Below are 16,943 nucleotides of genomic sequence, written 5' to 3' on the forward strand. Positions count from 1 at the left end.
TATCCCTCTCCACCCACCTCTCAAGAGGTTGGAGCACCAAAGCTGAGGAGAATAAGGGAGACATGAGGACCCAAGGCTGGGCCCTGGTGATGATGGGAAAGTTGAGATACTACCACCTCAGACACCTGCCCTCAGCTCCATGGAGATATTCACAAGGAAGATTTCTACTGGCCTCTAACCTTCCAACAAGAGGATCATGGGTGCTCCTCAAAAGCAGAGTAAGCAGCAAGGATTCTGCAAGCTGTTTCTGTGTGTGGTCCAAAGGGTTATCATTTGGTTAGGGGTGGGTTAGAGACACAGGGTCTCCAGAAGGCCCCTAATGAGTTCCTGAGGAGCCACCACCCTCTGGTCCTTTCACTTGAGGGTCTCCCAGAGTTGGGGGAAATGGAGACAGATTCTGGGTCCCAGGCGATACCCCAGGTTAACGTCCTCTTAAGAAGCATGAGAGGTGTCTGAGCTCTGGAGTAGGGGGAAAGAGGCTTGAGCACAGCCAGATTGGGAGTGGAGAGCCCCAACCAGCCTTTGGCAGCTGACCTGTGTTTGAGCCACCTCTTCCCTGTGCCTCAACACCTGTAACATCTAAACCAGAAACTAGGGCAAGAGAGGAGATCCCTTCCTCCTCACTGGCTGCCCCTGGACCACCCCTCCTTCTGATGCCTTTACATCCAGCCACCTAGATCCTCTTCACTCTCTCAGAAGGCCCAGCCAGCTCTTGTTGACACAGGGAAAGCCTGTCCTATAGGATAGCCAGGTCCCATAGGTGGCGACCCCCACAGAGATCCTTTCATACCCAGAGCTCTAATCCTGGTCTGACTTCCCAGTCTCTTCAGCACCCTCCAGGCCAGCCTCACGCAGGGCCCTGCCAAGGGTGTCTCTATGCCACACCCCATGCTTTGCTTTGCTTCTCCCAGAAGCCCAGGGCTGCATCCTCAGGGCCCTGATATCTGGGGCCAGTCTCCACCCGGAGCAACCAATTTCCCTGGAACTGTAAGCCGAGACAAGGGTGACAGACTCTCCAGGCAGGATCTGGCCTCAGCTTGGATTTCCCCAGAGGACTGACCAAACCCTCTCTGTTACAGGCCAGCCTGCCTTGCCCCCAGTGTCTATTTTGGCTCCTCTAAGCCTCAGCTGGACAGTAGGCTGGCACTAGAGGAATTGTGCCAGCAGCTCTGCCAGACTCTTGCAGATTTCAGCTATGCCCCTGAGGTTTAAGGGGATTGCTATCCACTTTACAAAATAATTCACCATTTCCTATTAAGGAGCCAGCTCCTCCCAGGCATTGAGGATAGAAGCCAACCTGTATATAAGTGATCAGGAATGTCTGGGAGTTTCTGACACTCTTTCACACACACACACACACACACACACACACACACACACACACACACCACACACCACACACACACACACACACACACACACACACACACACACACACGGTGTGCACTTTTATAAAAAGCTGTGCATCCTCAAATCTTCAGACACAACATACAGAGATAAATACCTGCCTACATAATACATGCATACTCACACAAACTGGAGATTTATGCTCTTTACTTGTGGCCTTCCCACAGTCCCAGGAGCTGGCCACAATGAGCCAAGGGCCAAGATGCCTTGCTCATCCAGAGACCCAAGTGACATCAGCAGAACTGGGAAGTGCTCCACAGTGGGAGGGGTTGTGGTGGAGAGGGCGTGGGGAGCAGAGTAGGGGCCTCCAGAGAGGCCCAGATCAAATGGTTTAACCTCTTATGTACCAAAGAATGGGCTCATTTTGAGCCCCTCTCCTCGCTCTAAAAGTTGGCCCTTTAAATGAAGTTGCTATGGGAGCAGTGGAACCCGCAGAGCTAGAACCATCATCCTCCAATAGAAAGTAGGAGAAATGGTCCCCCACCACCACTTCTGCTGACCAATGGGAACTTCCAGGGTTGCTGACATCTTCCTCTGGGCCCTGAAGATTATAGATCTTAAAGGAATAAAGGTACCAGGGCAGCCCCCACAGAGTTCTCTGGTTGGGTCTCTTGTTCCTGGCCATACATGTGAGTGAGCCCTGGCAAGTGGGTGGAGCAGGAATGGGAACCAGACCTACAGGACCCCTCTCTCCAAAGTTCCTGGCCTCCCCAAGAGCTCTCAGGTAACACCATCCCTGTGTAGTTATTGCTATGATTAGTCAGGTGTTGGAAAGGGTATTTTGTGCCAAAACTCTATGAGAAATGCAGATAGGAATCCATCCAGCCCTTGCTGAAGATCCCCCAACCCGCCATGAATAACTACCACACCATGATGTGTGCTGGCTGATAAGGGGAACCCCAGAGTAAGAGGGCAACTGGCTGTGTCTGCTTCCTTCTCTTTAGAGAGTGTTGGGCCTTTCCCTGGAAGGGACAGCCATGCAACCATGAAAGCCGAGCCAAAAACGCCAAACTAACCTCCTGTCACATTTCCATTCTCAGTGCAATGAGGTGCAGTATTTAACTGAGAGCCACTATCCTCATAAAGGGCGCCAGCTCCTCAGAGGGCCTCGTGGCCATTAGGATAACTGATGGATTATACAGTGTTCTTTCACATTTCAGTTGTCCTAAGAGCTCCTAAAGACAGAGCAGCCCTTGGTTAAATCATCCAGAGCCAAGAAGGGATTCTTCTACCTGAACACAGCCTCACTTGGGGCTGAAGGAGCTCCCCTGATCTCAACCTGGGGACTGCCAACACTGTTAGCCTGGAGCTGGGAGCTAATCCCAAGACTTCCTTCTGATGTCTGGTGAGGTCACAAGGGGCTCAAGTGACCAGTCCTGAAGGCCCAAATTCAGTGAGTGTCTAAGTCTTTGCCATTCAAAGTAGAGCAAAGATTTTGGACCAGGAACACCTGCATTGTTGGAAATGAGGGATCTTAGGCGCACCCCAGAGTTGCTGAATCATACTCTGAATTTGAACAAGGTCCCAGGTACTTGAAACAAAACCAAATAGCAAAGTTAAAGACACACTGACTTAAATCCTCCCCGTTGACCTCTGAGGGAACTGAGCCATGAGAGGCAAGGACCAGACCAACATCACACTAAGGCAGCAATTTTCAACCTTTTTCATCTCATGCACACATAAACTAATTACTAAAATTCTGTGGCACACCAAAAAATATATATTTTTTGTCAGTCTGACAAAAAACTAGGTATGACATTGATTCATTCACAGTGGATGGCTATTGTTGTGTTGGCTGCTGCTTTTTGTTTTTTATTGACAAGGGAAAAGAGGTCAGTGTCCCTACTAAATAGTCAGGTATTGCATGTTTTGTTCAATTCTTGCAGCACACCAGTGTGTTGCAGCACACCGGTTGAAAATCACTGCACTCAGGCAATGACCCAGCTGGAAGGAGGTCAGACCTCGTGACTATTCCAAGGTGTTGTCTTTTACTCCAATGGCAATACATGTTTATGGAACATCTCCTAAGCACCTAACCCTGGGCTGTCTATCCTTCTCTCCTACACTCTTTTGAAGTCCCCATATACCCCACACATTTGGGGGGATAGGGTTCTGATGTTGGAGTTCCTGTCTCCAGTGAAACAAATAGGGAAGCAGAGGAGAGCGAGGCTGGCAACCAGGTTTGCTCCAATGGGGAGAGTCTTCAGGAAGCAGCCCACTCCCATCCTTACCTCCCAAAAAGTGGTCCCCGGGACGTGCAGCAGCCCCTGTACCCTGCCTTCTGCAACCTAGCTGGTCCTTTTCACCCTGGCCCCTCCCCACCTCTCTGGGTCCCACATGCAGAGTGAGGGACAAAGGGAAGTGTTTAGCCAAAGTCACCAGTGAGTGCATCTGTCTCACCCATGGAGGAGCAGCAGGGGCCAGCAGAGAAGGGGGAAGAAGCTGCCTGTCAGGCTACCATCCAGGCCTGGTCAGGAAGGAGGTGTTGGGCCTCAAGCTCTCTGTCCCACAGAGAGTGGAAGCAAGAGAGGCTGCCACACTAACTGTCTGTTCTGCCCCCCAGAACAGATATTGGCCATGGTCCCCAACCTGGTTCTGACACCCAACTGCCCACCCCTTCCAAGTTGCTGAGGCCCTGGCATGAGCAAAGTTCTTCAGTACCTTATAGTAAACATAGTTCAATGCTGTGTCCAGCCTGACCCAGGGTTAGGTGCATAGTAGATGTTCAGTAAACATCTAATACCAGAATATAACCCCTCCCTTCCCACAGGTTAAGAGGTCTCTAACCACCAATCCCATCCAGACCTCCTTTCTTAAGTTGCCACTGGTTCCCCTGACTTCCCTCGTTCCCAGGGGTGCTGAATGGGCTCCCAATTGCTGCTCTGGTTCCCAGATCCCTTTCAGGACCCAGGCAGACCTGACCCCAGGCCCTAAGTTTCTAAGGAGCAGGTTTAATCTGTCCCTCCCAGACTCTCAGAGCTCTTTCTTCTCTCCCTCGATACTCACCCATGACTCCCTCCCACACAGACACTCCGGGTCTATCTGCTCAGAAACCCGTGGACTTCCGCCACTTTCACCAAATCATGCATGAGAGCCCACCACAGATAGAATCAAAATACTCAGGAGGAGGAGACAACCCAGAGCTCCTCCCACTCAGCCTCCTCCTGCCCTACAGCCCCTCCTCAGAACCTCCTGTAACAGCTGATCTAACCACTGCAGACCCAACCTTCAGGAGCAAGGAGCAGAGTAGAGCCAAAGGTGTCCCCACTGCTTCCCCACCCAGAGGACCCTGCTTGCATTTAGAGCGGCGGTCGCCAACCTTAAACCAACGGTCCCCAATCTTTGGCACCTCACAGACCACCGCTGGTCAGAAGCCTAACCTTAGAGGAGTGACTATCACAATGATGCAGCTTACTTCCCAGAGGTTTGGAGCCCCTCCAGATGCCAAGGACACATCTCTCAGCAATGGGATTCTGAACACCTAGATTCTGGAGTAAGTGTGGGTAGGCCAGCGATGCGAGACATGTGAGTCCACAGCAGAGACCTCCAAGAACCAGAGAGATGCAGGAGAATCCTGTCAAGTCTTATTGGAGAAGGTGTAGCCTGTTCTAAAAGAACGTTGAGCAAGCAGGCAGGTGGGTGAAGCTGGCAGACCCTGGGTGATCCTGGAAGGTGGTAATTCAGGGCAGAAAGGCCCCTTCTAAGTCAGCCCTGCTAAGAGGTTGCCTTATGAGCGTGGCATCTGGACAGGCAGCTGGGGCAGGACCTGTGAACCCCAAGAAGATTCCAAACCACAGGACCTCAGCCCCTCTGACCCATGATCTGTCCTGAGAACCTCAGAGTCTAGGGACAGAAGCCATGAACTAAAGGAGAGAGGGCAGGGGTGGTGAATTCCTGTTCAATGAACTTGTGGAAGTCCACCTACCTGTTCTAACTCAGGTGGGATCACTGACCCCAGAGAGTATGGATCAAGGCCTGGGGGAGCTTGATGCCTACTTTCTGCCTAGAGCCCCACCTCCTGACTTCATTTCTGCCCTATCCATCCCTACCAGTATCCATGAGATGTGGCTAGCCAGAGTCCCCAGCCCCGTTCCCACTTCTCTGCCTGAGTAAGGACCTATCAAAACAGAGCAACTGGCCAAGACTTCTTTTCAAAGGGTCATTGTTGTGGCAAAGTTCTTAGAATAACCCCAGGGACATAGTAAATGCTCAGTAAATGTTGACCATATGATTAGTGCTGTTATAATGGTGGTTATTTTGAATTGCCTAGCATATGGGTCTGGCATATTGTAGGTGCTTAAAAAATGTTCAAAATCTATGTTATTGTTATTATTATAATTTACTAGAGGCCTGGTGCACAAAATTCATGCACGGGGCAGGGGGTCTCCTCAGCCCAGCCTGCACACTCTCCAATCTGGGACCCCTTGGGGGATGTCCGACTGCTGGGTTAGGCCCAATTTCCGGATCAGGCCTAAACCGGCATTCAGATATCCCTCTCACAATCCTGGACCGCTGGCTCCTAATTGCTCACCTGCCTGCCTGCCTGATTGCCCTAACTGCCCCTCCTGCCGGCCTGGTCACTCCTTACTGCCCCCCCTGCCAGCCTGGTCACCCCCAACTGACCCCCTGTCAGCCTAGTTGCCCCTTACTGCCCCCCCACCAGACTAATCGCCCCCAACTGCACCCCCCCACACTGGCCTGATCGGCCCTAACTGCCTCCTCCGCCAGCCTGGTTGCCTCTTACTGCCCCCCCTGCTGGCCTGGTCGCCCCCAACTGCTCCCCCTGCTGGCCTGGTCGCCCCACATAGCCTGCTGTTCAGTCATTTGTTTGTCCCTCACTAACCCCCCTGCTGGCCTGGTCATAGGCAGCCATCTTGTGAGGGTCAATTTGCATATTACCTCTTTATTATATAGGATTATAGGCATCACAATGTCTGGCACACAGTTTGTGCTATAAACAAATGCTCAGTCCTCCTGGAAAGTCAAATGCATGCAGTCCCCATCTGGAAAAGAGGACATTGAGACACTTTCCTTTGCTTGGTTCTAGAAGCTAGAGTGAGTTGTGCAGCAAGGGGGGAGTCAAGTTCTGGGTAAAAGCTGGCAGCCCCACTTTGACTTCTCCTTCTCTACCTCCACTCCAATGATTCACAGGACTCTCCCTGAAGTTGGGGTTAGGGTGGGTTGGGCTGGGCTGGGACCATCTTGCCTACCTTAGAGGAACAGAGGAGGGAAGGCCAGAACACAGGCTTCCTGGAGGAGACTGGCTCTGGGGAATCAGGCTAAAAGGAGCTGTGGAAGGCTTGATCTAATAGGGCATCGCCTCCAGGAGTAAACCTGGTGCTGGGCTGGAGGCATGTTCTTCCACCACTGCCCATCTTCCAGGGCCAGCTCTTTAAGATGGGAAGGGGGGCTGCTGAGACCCTGGACCAGAACTCTGTACCCAGTTGCCCACAGTTTGAGTAGCCTCAATTGTCCAACTACCCAAGAGTCATTCTAGGAGCCTTAGGAGTTTGCCACCCCTCATACATACTATTCCACACCACACCCAGCTGATGTCAGCAATACAGGGCTGAGCTTTAGTGCCAGGGAGGAAGGAAGCTGCCCACTCTGCCAGCTAGAATGGCACAGTCTCCTGCTAACCAGAGAAGGACAGGAAGGGCTCTCCAGCCCAGCCCTCCAGAGGGTGGAACAGGGACTGATACAGAGTATGTGCTAAACAAACGCTCCCCCCTTTCACACCCAAACCTTGCTGAGAGAGAGACAAATAACTCCCCAGAGCAAGTCCTAGGTCCTGGGAGGTGGGAGATGACGTCAGGGAAGAAGCATGCATTCAGACACCAGCTGCTGCAGCAGCACACATGCACATGCCACATGCATACATACTCATGGTACTGCCACATGCAGCTGTGCACACAGTTATGTGCAAATGTACTCACTGACACAATGGGCCTCTGCAAACCAGAACCTGAACACACACCCTCCTTGGAGACCTGAGACATGGCCTAGCAGACGTCCCAAGTCACCTGCTATGAGCCAGGTACTGTGCTAGGTACTAGGGTCACAGCAGTGAGCAAGACAGACAAATACCAACTGCCCTGAAGGCTGCCTTCTAACAAAGAGATTCATGTAAAATCTAACTTTTGCATGAAGTATTTGCAGATGAGATTGTGTGATGTCTGGAGTCTGTGGGAAGCAAGGTACGTGGGGGAGTAAAATATCGGCCCAGGGTTGATACCTGTTAAACATAGGGATCCATTGCACTACATCAATTTCTCTATTCTATATATATTTGAAACTTTCCATAATAAAAGGCTAAATACATACATACACGTATATAATTGTGAGTTGGTAATAAGTAAAATGAAGAGAAATAAGGCAAGATTCAGGGACAGAGGACCAAGACTAGAAAGATTCTTTGTTGTTGTTTTTTTTTAATATATTTTTATTGATTTTTAGAGAGAGGGGAAACATCTATGTGAGAGCACAACATTGGTAGGCAGTCTCCTGCACCAGGAGTCAGAAACCCAAACTCTGATTTTTTAGAAAAGAATTTTTTTTATTGATCCCTAGCCCATTTGGCTCAGTGGATAAAGCGTCAGCCTGCCGACTGAAGGGTACCAGGTTCAATTCCGGTCAAGGGCACATACCTCAGGTGCAGGCTCCTACCCACCCCGAGCCCTGGTCAGAGCTCATGCAGGAGGCAACCAATCAATGTGTTTCTCTCACATTGATATTTCTCTCTGTCTTTCCCTCTCTCTAAAAATCAATGGAAAAATATCCTCGGGTGAGGATTAAAAAAACTTTTTTTATTGATTTTGAGAGAGAGAGAAAGAGACATCAATTGGTTGTTCCACTTATCCATGCATTCATTGGTTGGTTCTTTTTTTTTTTTTTTTACCAAAAGTTTTAAAAAATTATTTTACAGAGTGGTTGGTTTTTGTAATACATCAAAAACTGTAATGTTATACTTCCCTATTCTCACTTCTTGTCTCCTATCAGTGGTTGAAGTTTCTCCCAAATAATTTACATTTAAAGTGTAAATATAGATTTTACTTAATGGGTTTAAGTTATAATTAGAAACTAGTTTTATACACAGAAAATCCATATAGAACTTTTGTTTTCTTTTTATCCTAGGGCTATGCAAAAATATTGACTAAAATTTTTCATTTGAGTCTTCGTAATAAACATGTAAATACATTATTTACGTGGAGATGCTTTCTGATAGAAACTAAACACAGCCCTAGCCGGTTTGGCCCAGTGGATAGAACGTCAGACTGCAGACCAAACGTTCTTGGGTTTGATTCTGGTCAAGGGCACATGCCTTGTTTGCAGGCTCCTCCCCAGCCCAGGCCCTGGTCAGGGCTCATGCAGGAGGCAACCAATCCACATCAATATTCCTCTGTCTTTCCCTCTCTCTTTCACTCTCTCTAAAAATCAATGGAAAAATATCCTCGGGTAAGGATTAAAAAAAAAAGAAAAGAAACTAAACACAGAAGTAATTTTGGTCTTCACTTAATTCCATCATTATATGTTCATTTTCAAACTCAAATTTTTTTAGGTTCTTGTTATACACATAATTCAAATAATGAATTTACTTGAACAATGAATGCTCCATTCTGTATTTAAATTTCCTTTAAGAAAGATTCCTTGATCCAATAGTAGGGAATTTTAAACTTTTTTTTAAATATGACCAAATGTTTCTGTATAATTGTGTGCAATTTTCTTCCTTCTGGCAATACTCTTAAGTACTTAGTCATTTAACCTTCATTGTTCACACCCCAGGGGTAATTCCCAGTTATCTCATATGATGTAAGTACCATCTTTGTCCTATTTCATGGACTCTGGTTGTTTTATCATAGCCAGTACATGATGAAATCCAGTACTTAAGTGAGACATATGTTGAAAGTATGCCTCTTATTCCACTTGAATTGTTAAATTGTTTACTCAGCATTTTTTAAGTATTCCTGTAACCTGCTGTACTAGTCTTTGTTCCAGCACATCAGATATCACCTATATATGAATTGTTCCTGCCACAATTCTGGCAGAATTATGCCAAAAATGAGGGTCTTGGTATGATACTAATCCTTCAGTTTCCTGTATCTTTTCTAAAGCAAGATGTAATTCTTTTTCATATTCTGGTGGCAGTCTCAGGGACAGAGTGGAATGGGTCAATGGGAGTGGGGGGAACATCTGTAATACTTTCAACAATAAAGATAAATTTTTAAAAAAAAGAAGTAGAACCTGACAGGCATCTTTAATCAATGGAATGACACTGAGAAATATTATGATAGCAATAAAAAGAGAACAGAGGGGATCAGCAATGAACCATCCAAACTGCTCTGTAAGTACACCAGTACTGCCATGTGTGTCCTTCATGTTAGCATTCATGCCTCTGCGTGCAGATCCATGGCTGGGACCATGCCCATGGTCACTGTGTTCATGCATATAGTGCGAATGGCTGTGATCAGATGAGTGATAGCTTCCTTGAGAAGATCCATTGGTATAGTTATGGGCATGGCTAAAGGCACAGATACCAATAAGGTTTACTATCAGTCCTCCAACTGAGACTGGTGTTAACATGTGTGTGTCTAATTTCGGATTCCTGGTCAGGGCACATGCCCAGGTTGTGGATTCGATCTCCAGTAGGGGTCGTGCAGGAGGCAGCCAACTGATGTCTCCCTCGTGGATGTTTCTATCTTTCTATCCCTCTCCCTTCCTCTCTCACTAAAATCAATAAAAACATCTTTTAAAAAGAATATAGCACTCACTACCACTCCTCCAGACAGGACTTGTTCAACTCAAAGCTGGTTTGTTATTAGATGTGTCCAAAACTTTCCCCAAAGTAGAACACTAATATAAATGGGGAAGGATCCATAGCAGGCACATTTGAAAACTTCCACTTTTTTAAATTAAATCTCTATTGTTGAAAGTATTACATATGTCCCCTTTTTGCCCCCTTGACCCTTTCTAACCCACCCTTGCCCCCCACCCTAGGCCTTAACCACCCTATTGTCTGAATCCATGGGTTATGCATATATGCATAAAAGTTCTTTGGTTGACCACTTCCCACCCTCCCCCACCTTCCCTCTGAGATTCCCCAGTCTGTTCTATGCTTCTCTGTCAGTGCATCTATTTTGTTCATCAGTTTATTTTGTTCATTACATTCCACATATATGAGTGAGATCATGTAATACTTACCTTTCTCTGACTGGCTTATTTCACTTAGCATAATACTGTCCTGGTCCCTCCATGCTGTCTCAAAGGGTAAGAGATCCTTCTTTTTTATCCACTCCTCTACTGATGGGTACTTGGGCTGTTTCCAGATCTTAGCTATTGTAAATTGTGCTGCTATGAACATAGGGGTGATTGGTGTTTCAGATTTCTTAGGATACATTCCTTGGAGTTGGATGATTGTGTCAAATGGCAGTTCCATATTTAATATTTTGAGGAAACTCTATACTGTTTTCCATATGGCTACACCAGTCTGCATTCCCACCAGCAGTGTACTAGGGCTCCCTTTTCTCCACATCCTTACCAGCACTTGTCATTTGTTGATTTGTTGATGGTACCCAATCTGACAGGTGTGAGGTGATACCTCATTGTCGTTTTAATTTGCATCTCTCTGATGATCAGTGACTTTGAGCATTTTTTCATATATCACTTGGCCATCTGTATGTCCACTTTGGAGAATTGTCTATTTAGTTTCTTTGCCCATTTTTTAGTTGGATTGTTTGTCTTCCTTTTGTTAAGTTGTATGAGTTCCTTATATATTTTGGTTTTTTTAAATAAATCTTTATTGTTCAGATTATTACAATTGTTCCTCTTTTTTCCCCCAATGGTTCCACTCCACCTGGTTCCCACCCCACCCTCTGCCCTTACCCCCCACCCCACTGTCCTCATCCATAGGTGTACGATTTTTGTCCAGTCTCTTCCCGCACCCCCCACACCCCTTTCCCCCCAAGAATTGTCAGTCCACTCCCTTTCTATGCCCCTGATTCTATTATATTCACCAGTATATTCTGTTCATCAGATTTTTTATTCACTTGATTTTTAGATTCACTTGTTGATAGACATGTATTTGTTGTTCATAATTTTTATCTTTACCTTTTTCTTCTTCTTCCTCTTTCTTAAAGAATACATTTCAGCATTTCATATAATACTGGTTTGGCAGTGATGAACTCCTTTAGCTTTTTCTTATCTGTGAAGCTCCTTATCTGACCTTCGATTCTGAATGATAGTTTTGCTGGGTAGAGTAATCTTGGTTGTAGGTTCTTGCTATTCATCACTTTGAATATTTCTTCCCACTCCCATCTGGCCTGCATAGTTTCTGTTGAGAAATCAGCTGACAGTCGTATGGGTGCTCCCTTGTAGGTAACTAACTGTTTTTCTCTTGGATTCCTTTTGTTTGGGGTTCTCTGCACTTCCTGGACTTGTAAGTCTATTTCTTTCACCAGGTGGGGGAAGTTTTCTGTCATTATTTCTTCAAATAGGTTTTCAGTATCTTGCTCTCTCTCTTCTTCTGGCATCCCCATAATTCGGATGTTGGTACGCTTGAAGTTGTTGCAGAGGCTCCTTACACTATCTTCATATTTTTGGATTCTTTTTTCTATTTTCTTTACCGGTTGGGTGTTTTTGCTTCTTTGTATTTTAAATCTTTGACTTGATTCTTATGATCCTCTAGTCTGCTGTTGGGTCTCTGTATATTATTTTTTATTTCAGTCAGTGTATACTTAATTTCTAGTTGGTCCTTTTTCATATCCTCGAGGGTCTTGCTAAATTTATCGGCCTTTTCTAGAAAATTCTTGAAAAACCTTATAACCGTGGTTTTGAACTCTATATCCAGCCGTTTGCTTTCCTCCATTTCTGTCATTTGTGACCTGTTTCTTTGTTTCCACATTTTGGCTGCTTCCCTGAGTTGATAGAGTGGCTTTGTGTGCTAGGTGTCCTAATGGCCCAGTGGCTCAGCCTCCCCAGTTACCTGAGGTGGACACTCTTGGTGCACCCCTTTGTGGGCTGTGTGCACAGTCCTGTTGTAGTTAAGCCTTGATTGTTGTTGGTATCACTGAGAGGAATTGACCTCCAGGCCAATTGGCTGTGAGGACCAGCTGTGTCTACGCTGGAAGAACTTCTGTGCTGGAGACACCCTTATGAGACAAGACTTGCTTCAGTGGGGCTTTGGTGCTCACTGAGTCTGCCCCCTGAGTGTGTTCCTTATGAATCTGAGGAGTTGTAATCTGGATGGTCCCACTCTGACCCCTGGGTACACTGGCTCTTGGATCTCCAAGGAGGTGCTAATTTAGCCTCTGCCTGAGGCCACCCAGCAGGAGCTACGGAGAGATCTGCAGATTCCTCTTCTTTGTTTGGGTTTTGGAGGTGCCTAGATAAGAGCCAGCTGTGAAGCAATGCAAGCTGCTGTGGGGCCTTGGGCCTTCTTTTGGATGTTCTGGGTCTCACTGATCCAGCTTCATTTTGTTAGGTAAGTTTAAAATTCAAAGGACCAGGCCATTCATATGCAAAAGCCTCTGTGCTCAGCTTGGATGGGGCGGAGTCTCAGGGCGGAGCAAACAACAATGGCTTCCCGTCAGCTCTGCCCTAAGAGGCCCCTGGGTCTCAGTGTCCCTCCATAATCACTGCAAGCACCTCTGAGAGAAAGCCGCCCTCGAGTTTCACTCGCTGCCAGACAGTCCAGTTTCTGCCTGAATGAGTCCGGGTCCCCAGAGTCTCGCCTGGAACTGGAGTTCAGAGCAGTCAGGAGCTTTTGTCTCCCTCCCGATTGAGAAAATCAGCTGCATACTCAGTTGCCAGCCCTCTCTGCGCGCGCACCTCAGTACCTCTGCCTTCCGCAGCTCCTGTGAGTCTCAGTGTGCTTTTATCTTTGCTTCTAGTTGTAGAATTTCCACTCAGCCAGCCTTCCTGTGGTTCTGGATGGTGTCCGTTCTGTCTTTTAGTTGTAGTTTTGAAATTGTTGTGCGAGGCAGCAGTTTAGGTGTTTACCTATGCCGCCATGTTGGTTTCTGTTTCTCCTTACATATTTTGGATATTAACCCTTTATCAGATGTATCATTGCCAAATATAGTCTCCCATACAGTGGGCTCCCTTTTCGTGTTGTTGATGGTTACTTTTGCTGTGCACAAGCTTTTTATTTTGATGTAGTCCCATTTATTCATTTTCTCCTTAATTTCCTTTGCCCTAGGAGATGTATCTGTAAACATATTGCTATAAGAGATGTCTAAAATTTTGCGGCCTATGATTTCTTCCAGGATTTTTAAAGTTTCACAATTTATGTTTAGGTCTTTTATCCATTTTGAATTTATCCTAGTGTATGGTGTAAGTTGGGAGTCTAGTTTCATTTTTTTGCATGTATCTGTCCAATTTTCCCAAAACCATTTATTGAAGAGACTGTCTTGACTCCATCGTCAAAAATTAATTGAGTGTAATGGCTTGAGTCAACTTCTGGGGTCTCTGTTCTGTTCCATTGATCTATATGCCTGTTCCTGTGCTGGTACCAGGCTGTTTTGATTATGGTGGCTTTGTAGTATAACTTGATATCTGGTATTGTGAGTCCTCCAACTTTGTTCTTCTTTCTCAAGATTGTTGTGGCTATTCAGGGTTTATTTTGGTTCCATACAAATTTTTGGAGTATTTGTTCTAGATCTGTGAAATACACTGTTGGTATTTTAATAGGGATTGCATTGAATCTATAGAATGCTTTGGGTAGTATGGACATTTTAATTATGTTAATTCTACCAATCTATGAACACAGTATATTCTTCCATTTGTTTATATGTTCCTCTATCTCTTTTTTCAATGTCCTGTAGTTTTCTGAATACAAGTCTTTTACCTCCTTGGTTAATTTTATTCCTAAGGATCTTAATTTTTTTTCTTGAAATGGTAAATGGGATTGTTTGTTTAGTTCCTCTTTCTGAGAATTCATTATTGGTGTATAAAAAAGCCACTGACTTCTGGGTGTTAATTTTGGAACCTGCTACAATGCCAAATTCTTTTATTAAATCTAGTAGTTTTTTTGGTGGAGTCTTACGATTTTCTCTGTACAATATCATGTCATCTGCAAATAATGAGAGTTTACTTCCTCCTTTCCAATTTGGATGCCTTTTATTTCTTCTTCTTCTCTGATTCCTGTGGCTAGGACTTCCAGTAATATGTTCAATAAGAGAGGTGAAAACAGACATCTGTCTTGTTCCTATTCTTAGGGGAAATGGTTTTAGTTTTTGCCCATTGAGTATGATGTTCACTGTAGGTTTGTCATATATGGCCTTTATTATGTTAAGATATGCTCCCTCTACTCTCACTTTGCCAAGAGTTTTTATCAAAAATGGGTGCTGGCATGGGACATTTTCAAAAATAGACCACATATTGGGTCACAAGCAAAGTCTCTCCAAATTCAAGAAGATTGAAATCATATCAAGCATCTTCTCAGACCATAATGGCATAATATTAGAAATAAACTACAGCTGAAACTGGTTTGGCTCAGTGGATGGAGCGTCAGCCTGCGGATTGAAGGGTCCCAGGTTCGATTCCAGTCAAGGGCATGTACCTTGGTTGTGGGCACATCCCCAGTAGGGGGTGTGCAGGAGGCAGCTGATCGATGTTACTCTCTAATCGATGTTTCTCTCTAATCGATGTTTCTAACTCTCTATCCCTCTCCCTTCCTCTCTGTAAAAAATCAATAAAATATATTTTTTTAAAAAGAAATAAACTACAATAAAAACAATCCAAAACATTCACAACACTTGGAAGCTGAATAGCATGCCATTAAACAATGACTGGGTTACCAGAGAGATCAAAGAAGAAATTTAAAACATCCAGGAAATCAATGACAATAAAAACACAACAATCCAAAATCTATGGGACACAATGAAAGCAGTCCTGAGAGGGAAGTGTATAGCTCTACAGGCTTACCTCAAAAAAACAAGAAAAAATGGTAGTAAATCACCTAACTCTACAACTTAAAGAATTAGAAAGAGAGCAACAAGAAAAGCTCAGATTAAGCAGAAGGAATGAGATCATAAAGATCAGAGCAGAAATAAATGACATAGAGACCAAAAATAACCATACAAAAGATCAATGAAACCAAGAGCTGGTTCTTGGATAGGATAAACAAGATTGATGAACCTCTAGCCAGGTTCACCAAGAAGGAAAGAGAGAGGACCCAAATAAACAAAATCAGACATGAAAGAGGCAAAATAACAACAGACCCCACAGAAATATAAAGGATTGTTAAAAAATACTATGAACAACTCCATTCCAACAAACTAGACAACATGGAGGAAATGGACATATTCCTAGAAAAATACAACCTTCCAAAAATCAATCAGAAAGAATCTAAAAATCTCAATAGGCTGATAACTACGGAAGAAATTGAAGCAGTCATCAAAAAAGCTTCCAGCAAACAAAAGCCCAGGGCCAGACGGCTTCACAGGGGAGTTTTACCAAATATTCAAGTTAGAGCTAAAACCTACACTCCTCAGACTACCTCAAAAAAATTCAAGAAGAAGGACCACTTCCGGTCACCTTTATTGGAGGTTATTAATATCGTGAATACATTTCTGTTCAGTGCCTTGTGTGTTGTACCTGGTAGTGCTGTATTTTGTGCCTTTAAATCGATGCAGGAGAGAGAGAACTACATAACCAGACACCCAGAGAAGAGAGACCATGGGGAGACAAAGACACAGCCCGCATATGAAAGAAAAGCAGGCGTCACCAGAAAAGGAAGTAAACGAAATGGAAGCAAGCAACCTTCCAGAAAAAGAATTCAGAGAAATGGTCATAAGGTGGCTGAAAAGAGTGGAAGACAAATTCGACAATATGAGCAAGAACCAAGAGGAAATGAAGAAGAACCAAGAAGAAATGAAAAATGACATCGCTGCTGTAAAGAACTCAATAGAAAGCATCAAGAGTAGACTAGAAGAAGCAGAGGACCGCATCAGTGAGCTAGAAGACAAGATGGGAAAAAATACCCAAGTAGAGCAACTTCTAGAAAAAAAAATTAAAAGGCAGGAGGAGAGCCTAAGGGAACTTTGGGACAACATGAAACAAAACAACATCCGCATAATAGGGGTTCCAGAAGGAAAGGAAGCTGAGCAAGGAATAGGAAACCTATTTGAAGAAATAATGACAGAAAATTTCCCTGATATAGAGAAGAAAAAACCCACACAAATCCAAGAAGCTCACAGAGTCCCAAGCAAAATGAACCCCAAAAGACCGATGCCAAGGCACATTATAATTAAATTGGCAAATACCAACGACAAAGTAAGAATCTTAAAAGCGGCCAGAGAGAGACAGAAAGTTACATACAAAGGAACCCCCATCAGACTAGCAACTGATTTCTCAAGAGAAACTCATCAGGCCAGAAGGGAATGGAATGAAATATACAAAGTCATGCAAAGGAAGGGTCTGAATCCAAGAATACTGTACCCAGCAAGGCTATCAATCAAAATTGAAGGTGAAATCAGGAGCTTCACAGACAAAAAAGGACTAAGGGAATTTATTACCACCAAACCAGCAATGCAAGAAAT

At 45.0% G+C, this 16,943-nt stretch overlaps 1 protein-coding gene across 2 annotated transcripts in view; it reads right to left on the reverse strand.

The window, feature by feature from the left end:
* Positions 1 to 16,943, reverse strand: part of SNX33 (sorting nexin 33) — a 214,178-nt gene that overhangs the window by 160,621 nt on the left and 36,614 nt on the right. The window lies entirely within an intron of this gene.

Source organism: Plecotus auritus (genome assembly GCF_963455305.1).
Source record: "Plecotus auritus genome assembly, chromosome: 1".
Taxonomy (NCBI): domain Eukaryota; kingdom Metazoa; phylum Chordata; class Mammalia; order Chiroptera; family Vespertilionidae; genus Plecotus; species Plecotus auritus.